Source organism: Leucoraja erinacea, chromosome 21 (genome assembly GCF_028641065.1).
Source record: "Leucoraja erinacea ecotype New England chromosome 21, Leri_hhj_1, whole genome shotgun sequence".
NCBI lineage: Eukaryota > Metazoa > Chordata > Chondrichthyes > Rajiformes > Rajidae > Leucoraja > Leucoraja erinaceus.
The window spans coordinates 29,092,305-29,111,585 of NC_073397.1; positions in this window are offsets into that span (position 1 = coordinate 29,092,305).

Sequence of the window (19,281 nt, forward strand, 5' to 3'; positions counted from 1 at the left end):
AAGTCTGGTCTCCAGCACCGTGAGCCAGCAGCTCTACTGATTGCAACTCCCAGCAGCCCACTGTATCATCCTACTGTTTCCACACTGTATCTCTAAACTAAATTAAACTAAACTAAACTCAATGAAGAAAGCCAATGGATGCCTCCCCACCCCCCACCTCCAAACCATGTATTTAACTATCTCAATTTAGGCCAATATTTTTGTTTCTTTACGTATCACTCAATTCAAAAAGAGAACAACAATATGGGCCTTATGGCGTATTCATGTGTCAAGCAAGATTTGCATCCCCTCGCACGGAAATGAATATAACTGCATCCCAAACCATCGACGATAAATTGTGTCGGTGTAGATGGACGAGTTATAGCTGCCTTTCCATGATCATTTAGAAAACTTTAACTCAACATGCTTATTGAAAGCCAAGGATAAACACAGGGAAGGCACTTGGCTGGAGTTAAGTCATGTTTGATTTAATCTCCATTTTAATCGACCTGCTAGAGCTGCTGCAAAGATTTAATATGAAACAGTCAACAATCTCTTGCCTACATCTTTTGCGTAACAAAATTAGCTCCAACAGAAAGATCTTATGTTGCAGTCACTAATTTACTATACCAGATATAAAAGATGGGTTCACTCGCTTAAAATGCAATCCTAAAGACACTGCACCAGGTTATAGTGGATTAATTAATGGCTGCATTAAGTGGAGAAACAAGAGACTGCAGATGCTGGAATCTTTGGCAAAGCACACAGTGCTGGAGGAGCTCAACTCAACAGGTCAGGCAGCATCTGTGGAGGGAAATGGAGAACATGCAAACTTCACATAGACAGCACCCAAAGTTAATATTCAAGTCTGGTCTCCAGCACCGTGAGCCAGCAGCTCTACTGATTGCAACTCCCAGCAGCCCACTGTATCATCCTACTGTTTCCACACTGTATCTCTAAACTAAATTAAACTAAACTAAACTCAATGAAGAAAGCCAATGGATGCCTCTCCAACCCCCCACCTCCAAACCATGTATTTAACTATCTCAATTTAGGCCAATATTTTTGTTTCTTTACGTATCACTCAATTCAAAAAGAGAACAACAATATGGGCCTTATGGCGTATTCATGTGTCAAGCAAGATTTGCATCCCCTCGCACGGAAATGAATATAACTGCATCCCAAACCATCGACGATAAATTGTGTCGGTGTAGATGGACGAGTTATAGCTGCCTTTCCATGATCATTTAGAAAACTTTAACTCAACATGCTTATTGAAAGCCAAGGATAAACACAGGGAAGGCACTTGGCTGGAGTTAAGTCATGTTTGATTTAATCTCTTAATCTTGAGTTGGAAAACCTCTGTTTAAAACAAAGATTGGAAACAGCTTGCATTGGAGGCCCATAAAGTTCAGCTTTCAACAAATCTCTATGGCATTGCACTGTAGGACTGTATCGCATAATGGTCAAATGGGAATCAGAGGTAATCTGAGCCCCATGGTGAAGTGTAATAATTAAATGTTTTATAATTTGTTTCATATTTGTCACAATTACAGCGTTTTTCTTCAGATGGGGATTTTTTTGTTGTTGTCTCATTTTGTACGTTTCTGTGGCTAACCGACTGAGGATAGTATGCTCGTGCCATGTAATGTGCAGCAGATATTAGACTGGAAATGTCAGTGTGTATAAAGATGCATGAAATAAGTGAGCTAGTTGTGTGGTTTATGGTTAAGATCTACTTAATTGTTGTTGATTTGTACCTGCACAGAATCTACTGATTGATATTGACAACATATTGAAGTGAACTGACCCTAACATGCAACAGACACAAGTACGTTTGTACAATGGTTCATACTAATGAAATATTAGTTGTTCCACTGGAAGTATGACACAAGGCAGATGGCACCAACACTTTTTTTAATTCCAAGGTATCCAAGCCTTGAATAGTAGAGTAGAATGAATCTTAGCGAGCAGCATCACATGGTTCTTTTCAATGCATTGTAACTGATTCATGGACACTGCTGACAAGGCCAATATTGCTTTTATTTTTCTGTTGCCTGGTCTTTATCCTTTCACACTGTTTTCTTAAGATTACAAGTAGAATTTATGAACAAAAGAAAATCATGCGCTTTTAAATTATATGATATTTTCAAGGACTGGGCTTTATTAAAAAGCCATCATTTGTTGGGCAACTCTAAATGCCATTGATAAGGAGTTTGTGATCCACTTTCTTGAACTGCTCAAATCCTTGTGATGAAATCCTACAGCTTACAACCCAGTGGGATGAATACTGATTGCTCTCATTTCAAGCAACCCTTGGTCATCCTGTTCATTCTACTGTTTGCATCCATATATCTCTTCATCCTTACCTCTTCCACTTCCAACAATGGACCATTGTGGGCTCCACCTTTCCTTGGCCAGCTCTGATTTGTTGTGAACCTTTTCATGCCTATAGTTGCCCTCTCCCCGACTCTCTGTCCGAAGAAGGGTCTCGACCCAAAACGCCACCTACTCCCTTTTGCCAGAGATGGTGCTTGGCCTACTGCGTTACCCCAGCATTTTGTGTCTATACTGATGTATATTTCCTTGGAAGCAGAGCCACAGGTATATAGGGTGATGAGGCAGGCATCTGGCATGCTAATCAACATTGGTCAGGGCATTGTGTAAAGGAGTTGGGACTTTGTGTTACAACTCTATCAGTTGGTGAGACCACACATGGAGTATAGTGCAGTCTTGTCACTCTGTTATAGGATGAATGTCATTAAGTTGGAAAGGTTGCAGAAACTATTCAAAACATTATTACCAGGACTGGAAGTTGAGATATTAGGAAAAACTGGATAGACTGGGACCTATTTTCCCTGGAACATAGAAGGATGAGTGGTGACCATATAAAGCTATACAAACTTTTGAGGGGAACCAACCTGATTTTCCCAGCCTATCTGCATATAAAGCAGATAGTTGCTGTCTTTTTCCCAGCGTAGAGGAGTGTAAAACTAAAGAGAACAGATTAAAACGGAGAGAGGAACGATTTAAAAGGGACCTGAGGAGCAATATTGGACGAGTATGTAAATAGGAAGACATTGGGGATTTTGGCCAAATGCAAGCAAATGGGATTTACTCAAGTAGACATCTTCATCGGCATGGAGAAGTTGGGGAAAGGGCGTGTTTACTGTGCTCCATCACTCTGGCTCTCCACCCCTCATTATCATCTGATCCTCCTTCAAAGATTCAAGGGCTAGTTTATTGTCACGTGTACCAATTAATGTACAGTGAAACTCAAATTGCCATACAGCTGTACAAAAAAATGCAACGACACACAACTACATAAAAGTTAACATAAACATCCACCACAGCGGATTCCACCACATTCCTCAACACTGTCGCACTCCATTCGCCATTGCCTGTCATTCTGACAGGGACCCATTTATTCCTACTCTTTGTTTCCTGTCTGCCAATCGATTCTCTATCCATGTCAATACCCTACCCCCAATACCCTACCCCCAATACCATGTGCTCTAATCTTGCCCATTAATCCCCTGTGTTGGACCTAATCAAAGGCTTTCTGAAAGTCCAGATACACAACATCCACTGGCTCTCCTTCATCCATTTTACTTGTCACATCCTCAAAAAATCCCAGAAGATTGGTCAAGCAGGATTTCCCCTTCATAAATCCATGCTGACTTGGACCAATCCTTTTACTGCTATCTAAATGTGCCGTTATTACTTCTTTAATAGACTCCAGCATCTTCCCCACTACCGATGTCAGGCTAACAGGTCTATAATTCACCATTTTCTCTCTCGCTTCGTTATATAATGGATAACATTAGCTAACCTCCAATCCACAGGAACTGATCCTGAATCTATAGACCGTTGGAAAATGATCACCAATACACCCATTATTTCTAGAGCTACCTCCTTGAGTACCCTGATATGTAGACCATCAGTCCCTGGGGATTTATCAGCCTTGTTCATCAGTCTATCCAATACCATTTCTCGCCTCATGCAAATTTCTGTCACTTCCTCTGTCTCCCTAGATCCTCTGTCCTCTAGTACACCTGGGAGATTGTTTGTGTCTTCCTTATTAAAGACAGAACCAAAGTACCTGTTCAACTCTTCTGCCATTTCCTTGTTCCCCATAATAATTTCACCTCTTTCTGTCTTAAAAGGACCCACATTTGTCTTTACTAATCTTTTTCTCATAACATATCTAAAGAAGCTTTTACTATCCTTCCTTATATTCTTGGCCAGCTTATCCTCTTACTTCATCTTTTCACCCTGTATTGCCCTTTTTGTTACCTTCTGTTATCCTTTGATAGTTTCCCAATCCTCTGGCTTCCCGCTACTCTTTGTAATGTTATACATCTTTTCATTTAGTTTTATTCCATCCCTAACTTTGCCACAGTTGCTTCTTACTCCCATTAGAATCTTTCTTCCTCTTCGGAATGAAATGATCCTGCATCTTCTAGATTATGCCAAGAAATTCCTGCCATTGCTGTTCCATCGTCATTCCTGCTAGGATCCTTTTTCAGTCGACCTTGGCCAGCTCCTCTCTCATGCCTTCATAGTCCCCTTTGTTCAACTGCAACACTGATACTTCTGATTTAACCTTCCCCCTCTCAAATTGCAGATTAAAACTAATCATATTATTGTCACTACCTCCTAGCGGTTCCTTTACCTTGAGTTCCTTTAATATATCTGGTTCATTAGACAACACTAAATCCAGAATTGCCTTGGCCAGCTCCTCTCTCATGCCTTCATAGTCCCCTTTGTTCAACTGCAACACTGATACTTCTGATTTAACCTTCCCCCTCTCAAATTGCAGATTAAAACTAATCATATTATTGTCACTACCTCCTAGCGGTTCCTTTACCTTGAGTTCCTTTAATATATCTGGTTCATTAGACAACACTAAATCCAGAATTGCCTTCTCCCAGGTAGGCTCCAGTACAAGCTGCTCTAAGAATCCATCTCTCTAGTCACTCTACAAACTCTCTTTCTTGGGGTCCAGAACCAACCTGATTTTCCCAGTCTATCTGCATATTGAAATCTCCCATAACCACAGTGGCATTACCTTTGTTACATGCCAATTGTAACTCCTGCTGCAACTTGCACCCTATATCCAGGCTACGGTTTGGGGGCCTGTAATGGGAGTTAATGTGACACTAACTCCCATTAGTGTCTTCTTATTGGAAATGTAGGCAGCAGCGCGAGAGAGAGAAGGAATGGATGATGTTTTGGGTCGAGACCCTTCTTCAGTGCCGCCCATTCCTTCTTTCCAGCAATGCCGTCTGTTCCATTGAGTTACTCCAGCACTTTTTTGTGCTTATCTTCAGTGTAAACCAGTATCTGCAGTTCCTTCCAACACAGTAGTTACAAACTTCCAGTCATCAAATCAACCATCCACAATTGTTCTCTGCCTAGTATCATCAACCCACTTTATGGACCTGTTTGCCAACTCATATTGGGGCACTTGGATCTTCTGGACCAACCTACAAAATGGTTCCTTGTCAAAATATTATTAAATCCCATATATCCCAGTAAAACGTGAACAAGCAAGAGAAACCAACTTCCTTACGCTGCTCCAGGCATCACATAAATGTTATATTTATCTTCACACACCTTAATAGTGGCAGCTGCTGGCTCAGCTACATCCAGTCCCCATAAACTGTCACTGAGTTACCCTCATCCCTCAGGCCTGCTGCTCTATACAGGACGACACACTTCCTTATAAACATCCCTAACCAATGCAAGCATCCTTATTAGCAAAGTCGATTCTGACATAGTGCACTAAAATTAGCCTTAGGACTAATTCCTTTGAATCCCGACATGTGCAAGGGTTTTCAGAGAAACCTGAAATGGATCAAATTTGGATCAGTGCCTTTTACTACACACCAAGAGTCAACGTTGTTGTGCATCATTGGTAATTATTCCTGCTGCTCAGCCATTGCGTTCAGGCCCTCCTAATGACAGCAGTGATACCATCGCTAGTTAAATCTGTTTCTAATTGCACTGCCGTTTATTTTCAAGAGTTTGCAAATTAACCCTCCAGAGCTTTGCTGAAACAGCAATGGTTCAGTGGATTTTGAGACTACAGATACCCATGGACATCATACACAATACCTCGGTATTTGCGGATCTCTAGCATTGCGGCAACTGCTGTGGACTAAGTATTGATCCCAGCTGGCAATGCACCATTCTCTTGTTCTGTGACCACGTGATGTTGTTATGAATGTGTCGAAAGCAGAATAATCGGCAAGCCTTAAATAAATGTGGGGCAATTCACAATAAGTTCTTGCCTTTTCATTATATTTGATTTTTAATTATAATAACATTTTGATTTAATCACAAAAATGTGCATTACGACCCAAATTCTGGACATTGGACCCAGCAATCTTTCACTTAGTACATATTTTCTGTGTGTTCCAAGAAGAAATGTCATATTTTCTTCTTACTGATGATGTTAGTATCTCCCTGGATTATTGTGATAGCTTGATAATTGGAGGTATTTCAAAAGGAGATAGGTACATTTTTAAAGGGTGTAGAGATTTCAGAGCTATGGGAAACTGACACATAGGAGGATCCATAGCATGGAAACAGGCCCATTGACCCACCTGGTCTATACCTATCATTGCCCTCATGTTCAAACTAGTTCTATGTTATTTCACTTTCTCATCTACTCCCTACATACTAGGGGCAATTTACAGAGGTCAATTAATCACCAAACCTGCACGTCTTTGGAATATGGGAGAAAACCGGAGCACCCGGAGGAAACACACATGGTTACAGTGAGAACGTGCACACTCCACATAGACAGAACCTGAGGTCAGGAGATTTAACCTGGTTCTCTAATGCTGTGAAGCTAGGCCACTGTGCCACCAGTAGTTAAGGACAGGGGTGGATCAGATATTGAGGCGGGACTCGAAGCTATCCAGCCAAGAATGAGGCGGGACGAAGTTTGTCCAGCCAGTAAATCTTTAATGTTATCTAATGATACAGCTCCTTACTACACGCCAAGGCACGGGTGTTCCCAACCTTAAATACTCCCCAGGGGAGCCCCGTGACCTGCACCTCCCGTCACCAAGGCACGTGACTACCCCCTCCAGAGCCGAGGGTTCACACTGCGCGTGGTTCACCACCAGGGGTCGCCACAATATGATCATATTAAATTGCGGGCCAAGCTTCATGGGTTGAGTAGCCCACTCCTGCTCCTATTCTGAAACCCTAGTGTAGCTTCAATATGTATTTCAGCCCCTTGGTATGTTGAGGTTGTACATAGATCATGGAAGAAGAGGGTTTCTGATGGCAGGCAATGCATGGTTTCATATCTGCTGCCCAAAAGTAATTTTTCTATTCAAAGCCCATGGGTCAACTATACTGAAGCAGATCATAGATGTCTTCACCCTGAATGTGTTACAATACACGTTGCTTTAAAGTCTCCTTCAATTCAAATTTCATTCAGGAATTTACGAATGCTTCATAGTCATAGATTCATAAAGATTGGAAACAGGCCCATCAGCCCAACTTGCCCACTGAAGAGCAACATGTCCCATCTTCACTAGTACCCTCTGCCTGCATTTGGCCCATATCCCTCTAAACCTGTCCTAGCCATGTGCCGGATAGTAATAATATGTGCCTGCCTAAATGTTTCTTAAATCTGAAATTTTGGAAGATTTTGATAAAATTTTGCATTTAGGCAGTCAGCCTAGAATTTCTTCAGCTCCTACAAAGCCAACTCAAGCAGCAATAGCAACATGGTGCCATGAATGTGAGACTCGGGGGAATAGAGAACAGTTAATTATCAGCTTTTTTCACATATGGACAGGGGTGTCAGTTAGCCCTGGTGATTAATATGTGGCAGAATGGTAAGGTTAATGTTAAACAAAACTGCTCTGATCTCTACTAAACTCCAGGGTGTATAGAATGAGTCATCTTAATAGCTGATGCCTGAGGTTGGTAAGGATTGTTGCTCTGGGGACAAAGGGGGGCAGGAGAGCTGGATAAATGAACTACTCAATAAGACGTATCTTAGTAGAGCTTCTGCAGCCCACCTGGGTCCTGTTTTGGGAAGTCCTCTTTAAACCAAGGGATGCCTATCCCATTGAGTTACTCCAGCTTTTTGTGTCCATCTCAGGTTTGTAGGTTAGTTGGCTTGGTATAATTGTAAATTGTCCTTAGTGTGTGTGTAGGATAGTCCTAGCATGTGGGGTTCCCTGGTTCAGCGTGGACTTGGTGTGCTGAAGGGCCTGTTTCTGTGCTGAATCTGTAAACTAAGCTAAAAACTAAAAAAAAGGTGTATTGGAAGTCATGTTTTGCCTGGGTGGTTTCCAGATAACATGAACCACTTCTTCACTCAAATGAAAATCCAGGGACAAACAGGTGTTGCACAACATCGGATATTGGGAATCTTCCATGTGTTATGCATCAGGTGTACAGAGGACCTGGAAACAAAACTGTGTATTTGCAATCTATGTGGAAACGTGTTTATTGCTTGACAAGGGATTAAGCAGACTTGTCCCTTGAGAGTCAAAGACTGAGGGATGTGCAAGATTTTTACAGGGCTTAACTGGGTAGGTGCAGAGTTAATGATTCCCCTTGCTAGAAGCAGGTGCCAAAGACCCAAAATAAGGGTGGAAACAAGGAATTCTTTATGGGGTGGCACGGTGGCACAGCGGTGACACAGTTGCTGCCTTACCCGGGTTTGATTCTGACTACTGGTGCTGTCTGAATGGAGTTAGTACATTCTCCTCGTGACCACATGGACACAAAATGCTGGAATAACTCAACAGGACAGGCAGCATCTCTGAATAGATGGAATGGGTGATATTTCGGGTCGAGACCCTTCTTCAAACCTGAAGAAGGATCTCGACCCGATGCGTCACCTATTCCTTTTATTCAGAGATGCTGCCTGAGTAACTCCAGCATTTTGCATCTATCTATCTATCTATCTATCTATCTATCTATCTATCTATCTATCTATCTATCTATCTATCCCGGTCATTAAGTAATTTGATGGAGTTTTAAGTATTTGAGTTTTAAATATGTAGGGTTTCCAGAAGATGTAATAAATGCAGATAAAAGATCAGCCACAATTTTTGTGGAAAGGTGCTGTGAGCATCAGGGCCAAATCACCTACTCCAGCTATTACTTCTTATACTCTACTGTTTTATGCTTTAAACAGGAATTGGCTTGTGTATTACATAAAGATAAGGCCGGTTCCAGAAAATAATTCACACTGTCATATAATAATACGGCTGGCACGCTATGTCCACGCCAACTATCAAATAGGAAAGAACTGCATATGCTGGTTTAAATCGGAGATAGACACAAAGTGCTGGAGTAACTCAGCGGGCCAGGCAATATCTCTGGAGAGAAGAAATGGGTGACGTTTCGGGTCAAGACCCTTCTTCAGATTGATCATCCATCAAGTACTCAATTTCATTCATCTCTGCACTGATCACACTTTATGTTGGACATCGAAAAATGAAATGGTGACTCTTTCTCTTTCCGCAGATGCTGCCTGATCTGCTGAGCTTTTGAGCAATTTTCGGTTCAAATCCCACTTTATTTCCCCCAGGAGAAAGCTCAGCTGGTCAGGAAGCATCTGCAGAATGAGAAAGAGTCACCATTTTATTTTTAATGTCCAAAATAAGATGGGATCAGCGGGGGATCAACTCCCCATGGACTGCTCCCAGATTCTACCACTTATTGATTCTGCAATGGACAGTGACCTTACCAGCCCACACATCTTTGGAATGTGGAAGAAAACAAAAGGACATGGGTGAAATTTGTATAGTTACAGGAGGACCATGCAGACTCCACACAGACAGTATCAGAGGCTAGCTTGACCATGCGACCAGTGTCACTCACAGCAGTTCATTTAGTTTAGAGATTTAGTCTAACATGGAAACAGGCCCTTCGGCCCCCCAAGTCCATACCAACCGTTGACCACCCGTTCACACTAGTTCTATATTATCTCACTTTCTCATCCACTCCCTACAGACTAGGTGAAATCTACAGAGGCCAATTAACCTACAAACCCGCACGTCTTTAGAATGTTGGAGGAAACCGACATGGTCACAGGGGGAATGTGCAAACTCTGCACAGACAGCATCCACGGTCTGGTTTGAACCAGGGTCCATGGGGCTGTGAGGCAGCAGCTTTATCAATGCTGGCCTAGTTCTAGTAGTGACACTATTATCTCTCACTCTCTCTCTCCCCCTCTCTCCCTCTCTCTCTGTCTCTCCATTTCCCCCTCCCTCTCCCTCTCTCTCTCTGTCTCTCTCTTTCTCCCTCAACTCTCTGCAGATTTAATAAAACACTAAAATTGAATTGAATTTTGCATTGCATTTAACGATTTTATTAAGCAAAATTATACACACCCTTCGCTGGTGTTTCTGTTGACTTCCTGGGAAAACACCTGACATACAACAGTGGGAGAGATCCCACTTGGTGCATGCTGCTGCTGAGCTGCCTGAGCCTGGGAAGCCTTGCAGCACAATGAGTGATTGCCAGAGAAAGAGGGGAGAGACAGAGGCAGGGAAAACCAGTGCCACAGCACAGCCTGTAAACCATGCATCAGCTCGACATCTGGTCATCCCTAATCGGAACATAGATATTCCAGCAGAGCAGAAACATCTTGCAAACTGGAAATGTTTGAGATAAACTACAGATGTTGCAAAAATTACATGACATCCTATTTTTCAGTCTATTTTAAACAGTGACTGTTTTAGATAAGCTAAGCCTTTAGTGGCAGGCAGGATCGTGGGATTTCTGTGCGGGAAGATGCTGATGGTTTTCTTTAAGAGACCCCTGTCTGTCGGACTTTAGCCCAGTTAATCTCGCTTGCCCTTAACTTATGTTTATTTCTAATTAATCCCCTCCTTCTTATTGCTGCAATGTTTCATCCAAAGAGTTCACAGAAATTGGCAAAAGTCGTTTCAAAAGTTCGCTTTTTTTGCTTGTTGAGGCTTTGATAACGGCTTCTCACAAACATCTGGTGCAGTGTTCTGAGCTGAGGGTAGACACAAAATGCTGGAGTAACTCAGCGGGACAGGCAGCGTCTCCGGAGAGAAGGAATGGGTGACGTTTCGGGTCAAGGCCGTTCTTCAGCTGAGGGGATTGAGAAGTGAAAAGTAAGATCTGAACTAAAAGCTAATCCTGCCCTTGAACAACTTTGTGAAGGGGAAGAGAGTGAACTATTAACAGAGGAAAAGCAGAGGCAACAGCCTGAAAGTGGAAAGAATCCAATTTTTCCAGTGTCATCTTTCAATTTGGTTTAGAGATACATCACGGAACCAGACCCTTCGGCCCACCGAGCCTATGCCGACCAGTAATCCCCTCACACTTGTACTATCCTACACGCCCCAGGGATTATTTACAATTTTTACCAAAGCCGTTTAACCTACAAACCCGTAGGTCTTTGGAGTTTGGGAGGAAACTGGAGCAACCCGGGGAAAACCCGTGCAAGTCAAGCATTACATGCGGTCTGACATTATGCATGGTAGTTTCTGCATGCATGCACGAACTATGTCTGGGGAACCTGGACTAATATTTCCAATGTGCACCACCTACACACTACATCATGCACTTAAAGCATCCGGAAGTTGTAATGTTTATGTACTTATGATGTGTTGGAACAAACTAAAGATTCTGCTATTATTTACATTGGCCTAAAATCTGCAAATAAATATTAATAGTTACCAGTTACTTACAGCAATTGCATGAACATGTGATTCTTTAAGTTTTTGTGGTATTTTCCTGATTTTTGTGGTATTTTTCACGGAAGTGCTTGTGCATTAGACTTCTCATGGAGCCCCTACTGAGGGAACACAAATTTGCAGAAGTTCTCTCCTTTGTAGGATGTCTGGCCCTAGACTCTCCCACTCATGGAAACATCCTCTCCTACATTCACTCTATCCAGGCCTTTCACTATTTGGTGAGTTTCAATGAGGTTTCCCCTCAACCTTCTAAACTCTAGCGAGTACAGGCGCTGTGCTTTCAAACGCTCATCATAACCCAATCATTGCTAGAATCGTTCACATAAACCCTCTCCAACACCATCACATCCTTCCTCATCTCATTAGGGGTTATGGGGAGAAATCAGGAGAATAGGGTTGAGAGGGAAAGATAGATCAGCCTTGATTGAATGGCGGAGTAGACTAGAAACATAGAAACATAGAAAATAGGTGCAGGAGTAGGCCATTCGGCCCTTCGAGCCTGCACTGCCATTCAATATGATCATGGCTGATCATCCAAATCAATATCCCATACCTGCCTTCTCTCCATACCCCCTGATCCCTTTAGCCACAAGGGCCACATCTAACTCCCTCTTAAATCCAGCCAATGAACTGGCCTCAACTACCTTCTGTGGCAGGGAATTCCACAGATTCACCACTCTCTGTGTGAAAAATGATTTTCTCATCTCGGTCCTAAATGACTTCCCCCTTATCCTTAAACTGTGACCCCTTGTTCTGGACTTCCCCAACATCGGGAATAATCTTCCTGCATCTAGCCTGTCCAACCCCTGAAGAATTTTGTAAGCTTCTATAAGATCCCCCCTCAATCTTCTAAATTCTAGCGGGTACAAGCCGAGTCTATCCAGTCTTTCTTCATATGAAAGTCCTGCCATCCCAGGAATCAGTCTGGAATCAGAACTTGATGGGGTGAATGGCCCAATTATGGTCCTAGAACCTATGAAGCTATGAACTGAGGACTTGCAGAGAGAATGTGTTTTCTGCAGAAGGTGGAAAGGGGTGGGGATGGGAAGATATGACCAATGGTGGGATTATGTTGAAAGTGGGGAAATGTCCAAAAATTAGGTTTTGCTGCATAGGGTGTGGTGAAAGACGAGAGGCTGGGGATCTCTACTTGTTCTGTCTGGGGAAGGGAGAGCGAGAGCAGAACTGTGGGAGAGAAGGAATGGGGTGAGGGCTCCATCTATAAAAGCAGAGGACAGACCACATCAAATATCCTAGAGTTGAAAGCCTTCAAAGTGGGAATCTGACCGAATGCTGTTTATATAATGCTGAGCAATAAAAACTGAGACTGGCAGATACAGCGACCAATTTAACAATGTAATGTGGGATTTCTTAACTCAATACTTGTCTAATCTGCTGCAGAGATTAATCCTTTTATTTGAGAATTATGAGCACATACAGTACTACAGGTTGCAATTTTGACAGTCAAGTCTGTCAGTAAATACAGAAATGGCCGCATTTCACAGGAAGCGGATGTTCGATTCGCATTTAATGCCAGATAAACATCAAATGCACCACAGTGAATTGCGCCTACAAGTGCGTGAAACACTGGTGATCGTTAATCAACCCAAAAAGGTTCACTAGCTCAATCTAACATGCATTAAAATGGCGGTGTAAGTGGATTAAATTTCTTTACTTAAAATTTTCACTTCATAGTGTCATGGGATCATCAAGATATACATGACGGAAACAGGCCTAACTTGCTTGCCCATGCTGACCAATTTGTCCAAGCAGACTAGTCCCAATGGTTCCACATCCATCCAAACCTTCCCTATCCATGTATCTGTCCAAATGTCTTGTAAGTGCTGTAATTAGACCTATCTCTACCACGTCCTCTGTCAGCTCATTCTGTGCCCACACCAGAACCTTTCTCTCGGTGTGAAAATGTTGCCTCTCAGGTCTCTCGTAAGTCTTTCCCCTCTCGTCTTTAAACTATGCCCTTGTTTTAGACCACCTCGCCCCCCTCCCCCCGGGGAAAACACTATGGCTATTTATCTTATCTGTGCCGCTCATAGCTTCATAAACCTCTAAAAGGTGGCTCTTCAGCCTCCAGTATAAAAGACCCAGCTTATCACACTTATTCGTGCAGCGGAACAGTGGCGCAGAGGTAGAGTTGCTGCCTTTCAGCACCAGAGACCCGGGTTCGATCCTAACTGTGGGTGCTGCTGTTTGGACTGAGTTTGTATGTTCTCCCTGAGACCACATGGCTTTTCTCCGGGTGCTCTGGTTTCATCCCGTACTGTAAAGACGTATAGGTTTGTAGGTTGTTTAAGAAGGAACTGCAGATGCTGGAAAATAGAAGGTAGACAAAAGTGCTGGAGAAACTCAGCGGGTGCAGCAGCATCTATGGAGCGAAGGAAATAGGCAACGTTTCGGGACGAAACGTTGCCTATTTCCTTCGCTCCATAGATGCTGCTGCACCCGCTGAGTTTCTCCAGCACTTTTGTCTACCTTAGGTTTGTAGGTTAATTGGCTTAAATTGTAAAATTGTCCCTGGTGTATCGGACAGTGTAACAGTAATCGCTGGTCAGCACGGACTCGGCGGGTCGATGTGCCCGGTTCCACGCTGTTTCTCTAAAATTGTAACAATTCAAACTTTCCAGACACAGGAACATTCTCAAACATTCACTGTTTTCTGAAAATCCCTTCTTTATGTCCCAATCTGTACTTCACATTTACAATGATGTAATTATTTTCCCCTGGCTTACAGCTTTGCTGTGGGAATTTTGCAACCGAACAGCTGAAATCCACAGATATCCTCCAACTAACACAAGTTCAACATGACCCCAGAATGATGAAATGGATGCTCTAATGACTGCAAAATCTTTGTGGGAACCTTTTTTTTAAGACATTGGTAAATATCAGTGGTCTTATTTTGCAAGGGTATATACTGCTACAGTGTACCACCGGCACCTCAAAACTTTTTGTGTGTACTATTTTAACAGTATGTTTAATTTTTAACATGTGTTAATTTCATACTTTTTAGTTTTCAGTTTATTAAATTAGAAGTTGATTGGTCACAAAATTCAAAACAGACAAAGGAGGCATATGGATGAAAAAAAAATGTTGATGGTGTAATATCTAATTAATCTGTATACCAATGGACACATGCGGTGGTAAACAACTTCCTATTACTTTTAGTTTTTTAAGTTTTTAGTTTAGAGATACAGCATGGAAACAGGCCCTTCGGCCCAACGAGTCCGCACCGACCAGCAATCCCCGCACATTAAAACTATCCTACACACACACTAGGGACAATTTACACATACGCCAAACCGATTAACCTACATACCTGTACGTCTTTGGAGTGTGAGAGGAAACTGAAGATCTTGGAGAAAACCCACGCGGTCACTGAGAGAACGTACAAACTCCATAGAGACAGACCCCGTAGTCGGGATCGAACCCGGGTCTCCGGCGCTGCAAGCGTGTAAGGCAGCAACTCGACCGCTGCGCTACCGTGACCGTCCTTTTGAATGCACCACTTTTGAATGCAAAAATGTCAGCAGTATCTTTGAATGGGGGTGGACACTGGGGAGGGGAAGAAAATAATCGAAAGTGTAATTTTTGTCTGAAAAATACTGAAAGGAAGATGTTTCCAGCACATTAATTTCACATGGGAAATATTCAATCATGTAATTTATGTTGTGGCATCAATTTTTTTTTTGCAAATAAAGACAAATTTAACACTTTATATTTGTATTCATGTCTCTTTAAAAATGGAAACTCAGCTTTGCTCCTCTAACAATGAAACACCATGATTCACAAATATCCATGTTGTATATGCAAGATCTCTGGGTGTCCTCCGAGATCTTCAGTTTCCTCCCAATTCCTATTGCATATTCTTTGATAGAATAAATGTTGCTATTTTTATTTTAGGGTAGTGTAATCGATGGGTTAGGGCTAGACTTGCTAGTGAAAGAATTATCATAACAAAATCTGGAAGAAATTAGATTTTCACAACTTCAGATGTAATTTGAAACTTCATTAAATAATTGCGAAATTCCATTTTTTGAATGTCCTCATTTAATCAGACGAAGCAAACTTGCTGTAAGTAAATAGCATAAATTTCTCCTCAAGATCTTTAAGCAAAATATTACGGACTTCGTGCACCTTCAAATAAATATGCAATTCTTCTTTATCTTGTTTGACCCTGTACAGCTAAACATAAAATCAGCGACAGGATTGTTAATCTGAGGACTGAGGTTATCTGTAATCGGGTTCAGAGTCAATTCTGGTTATCTGTCAAGCACATGTAAATTATTTGTTTTTAGGGAAATGGGAGATAGGGCAGACTGATCGCTCCACGGTCTGTGAACCTTATCCCACATGCTGGAACGACAACTGAAAATATTCCCTCCGCTAATTTTTTGTTTGGTCCAAAACTCAAACCAAAATGGTATTTCTTGCATAAATTCTAATCGGATAACCTTTGACATGATCAATTGTTTTCAAGGTAATACATTCAATATTCCCTTTCTGAGACCGGCACAAACGTTGATCTTGTCCAGTTATCACTTCCTATGCTTCATTTTCATCTTTGTGCATCAATATTGACGTGCATTTTGTTAACATTTCCATTCTGAAGTCAGTAGAAGTGGGAGTTTCCACTGTGGAACATTTTTCCTACCGTCTCTGCTGTTTACTTTCGCTTCTCGACAACATCAAGACATTTTGTTCAATGTACATAAGTAAGTTTATGTACCAGGCCTTTATTTTACACCAGGTAGTTAGGTATGCATCAGAACTGACAAGAAGGGTGCGTTCAAACATGAAGCAAAAAATAGCTCCAGAGAAATTGATTGTACAGTTGCTTTTGACTGGTTTTAATCTGAATGCTGCCTTACAGATCTAATTGTTTCAGGGTGTAATATACTGTATGTTTGTACTTCATTGAATTTTGCCAATTTTATATTCCATTCAGTACAAATTAAACAACTAAAGCTCAGTATCTTTGTTGATCTGACTGTATCAACTCGAAACATTCTTATTCTTATTCCAGGATAAAAAAAATTTTTTAGATTGAAAATAATATAATTGAAGAAGTGAAACTTATTGAATAGTGAAAGGCCTGGATAGAGTGGATGTGGAGAGGATGTTTCCACTAGTGGGAGGGCCTAGGACCAGAGGGCTAAGCCTCAGAATAAAAGGACTTACCTTTGGAAAGGAGATGAGGAGACATTTCTTTAGAGGGTGGTGAATCTGTGGAATTCATTGCCAGAGAAGGCTGCGGAGGCCGGGTCGATGGATATTTTGAAGGCAGACATTGCTAGATTCTTGATTAGAACGAATGTCAGGGGTTATGGGCCATTTGGCCCATCAAGACTACTCCGCCATTATATCATGGCTGATCTATCTTTCCTTCTTAACCCCATTCTCCTGCCTTCTCCTCATTACCCCTGACACCCTTACTAATCGAGAATCTGTCAATCTCCAGTCAGTTTAGTTTATTGTCACATGTACTGAGGTACAGTGAAAAGCTTGTGTTGTGTGCTATCCAGTCAGCAGAAAGACAATACATCATTACTGCATAGCCATCTGGGGCTATGAATTCCACAGATTATCCATCCATCTGGCTAAAGGAATTCCCCCTCATCTCTAATCTAATGGTACGTCACTTTATTCTGAGACTGTGCCCTCTGGTCCGAGACTCTGCAATTACTGTTACAGGAATGATGGCATTGGATTATGTTGTAAGACCAGCTCCTACTTGCATGACTGCATTATGCATCAAAGTATATTCGCCAGTTTCCCGACAAAGGGGTTCGGATCAGTGGATGCAGATTTTGTAACATAGCCAATTTGAATATTTTTAAGGTCAAGGAACTTCAGATGTGAATTTACAAGAAAGAAACAAAGTACTGGAGTTACTCAGCGGGTCAGGCAGTATCGCTGAAGAACATGGATTGCTGACGTTTTGGATCGGGACCTTTCTTGAGACTATTGGTTTGGTTTGCCACTATTTTAGTTTAATTTAGTTTAGAGATACAGCGCAGAAGCAGGCTCTTCAGCCCATTGTGTCCGCACCGACCAACAATACCCGCACACTAACATTATCCTACACACACTCGGGACAATTTACAATTATACCAAGCCAATTAAGCTACAAACCTGTACGTCTTTGGAGTGGGGCTTGAAACTGAAGAACTCTGAGAAAACCCACGCAGGTCACGTGGAGAACGTACACAAACCACACAGATAGCACCCGAAGTCAGGATCGAACCTGGGTCTCTGGCGTTGTGAGGCAGCAACTCTACCGCTGTGCCACCGTGCAGTCAAAGGAGCCCTTTCTGCTTCCTCTCTCGTTCACATTGATTTTGGAGGCATTAAAATTATATGCGGAGTTTGCAACTGTTTGTGATCAGTAAATTCGCCATAAAGGAGGGATCCTGATCCCTGGTTTGTATGGCACAGCACCACAGCACCACAGCACCACCGCACCACCGCACCACAGCACCACAGCACAGCACCACAGCACAGCACCACCGCACCACAGCACCACCGCACCACAGCACCACAGCACAGCACCACCGCACCACCGCAGCACAGCACAGCACCACCGCACCACAGCACCACCGCACCACAGCACCACAGCACAGCACCGCACCACCGCACCACCACCACCGCACCACAGCACCACAGCACAGCACCACCGCACCACAGCACCACCGCACCACAGCACCACCGCACCACAGCACCACCACAGCACCACCGCACCACCGCACCACCGCACCACCGCACCACGCACCACAGCACCACAGCACCACCGCACCACAGCACAGCACCACCGCACCACAGCACCACCGCACCACAGCACCACAGCACCACAGCACCACCGCACCACAGCACCACAGCACCACAGCACCACCGCACCACCGCACCACCGCACCACAGCACCACAGCACAGCACCACCGCACCACAGCACCACCGCACCACAGCACCACAGCACCACCGCACCACAGCACCACCGCACCACAGCATCACAGCACCACAGCACCACCGCACCACAGCACCACAGCACCACACGCACCACAGCACCACACACCACCGCACCACCGCACACCGCACCACCGCACCACAGCACCACCGCACCACCACAGCACCACCGCACCACATCACCACCGCACCACAGCACCACAGCACCACCGCACCACCGCACCACAGCACCACCGCACCACCGCACCACAGCACCACAGCACCACCGCTCCACCGCACCACTACAGCACCACATCACCACAACACTACATCACCACAGCACCCCACAGCCCAACATCACCACCGCACCACCGCACCACGCACCACAGCACCACAGCACCACCGCACCACCGCACCACAGCACCACCGCACCACAGCACCACAGCACCACCGCACCACCGCACCACAGCACCACAGCACCACAGCACCACAGCACCACAGCACCACCGCACCACCACACCACAGTGCCACAGCACCACCGCACCACATTTCCAGGCATCATATACAGCAGTGTGAACATTATACTACTCTGGCTTGTTTCAGTTGGAACTGACATCTCGACATAGATAATGG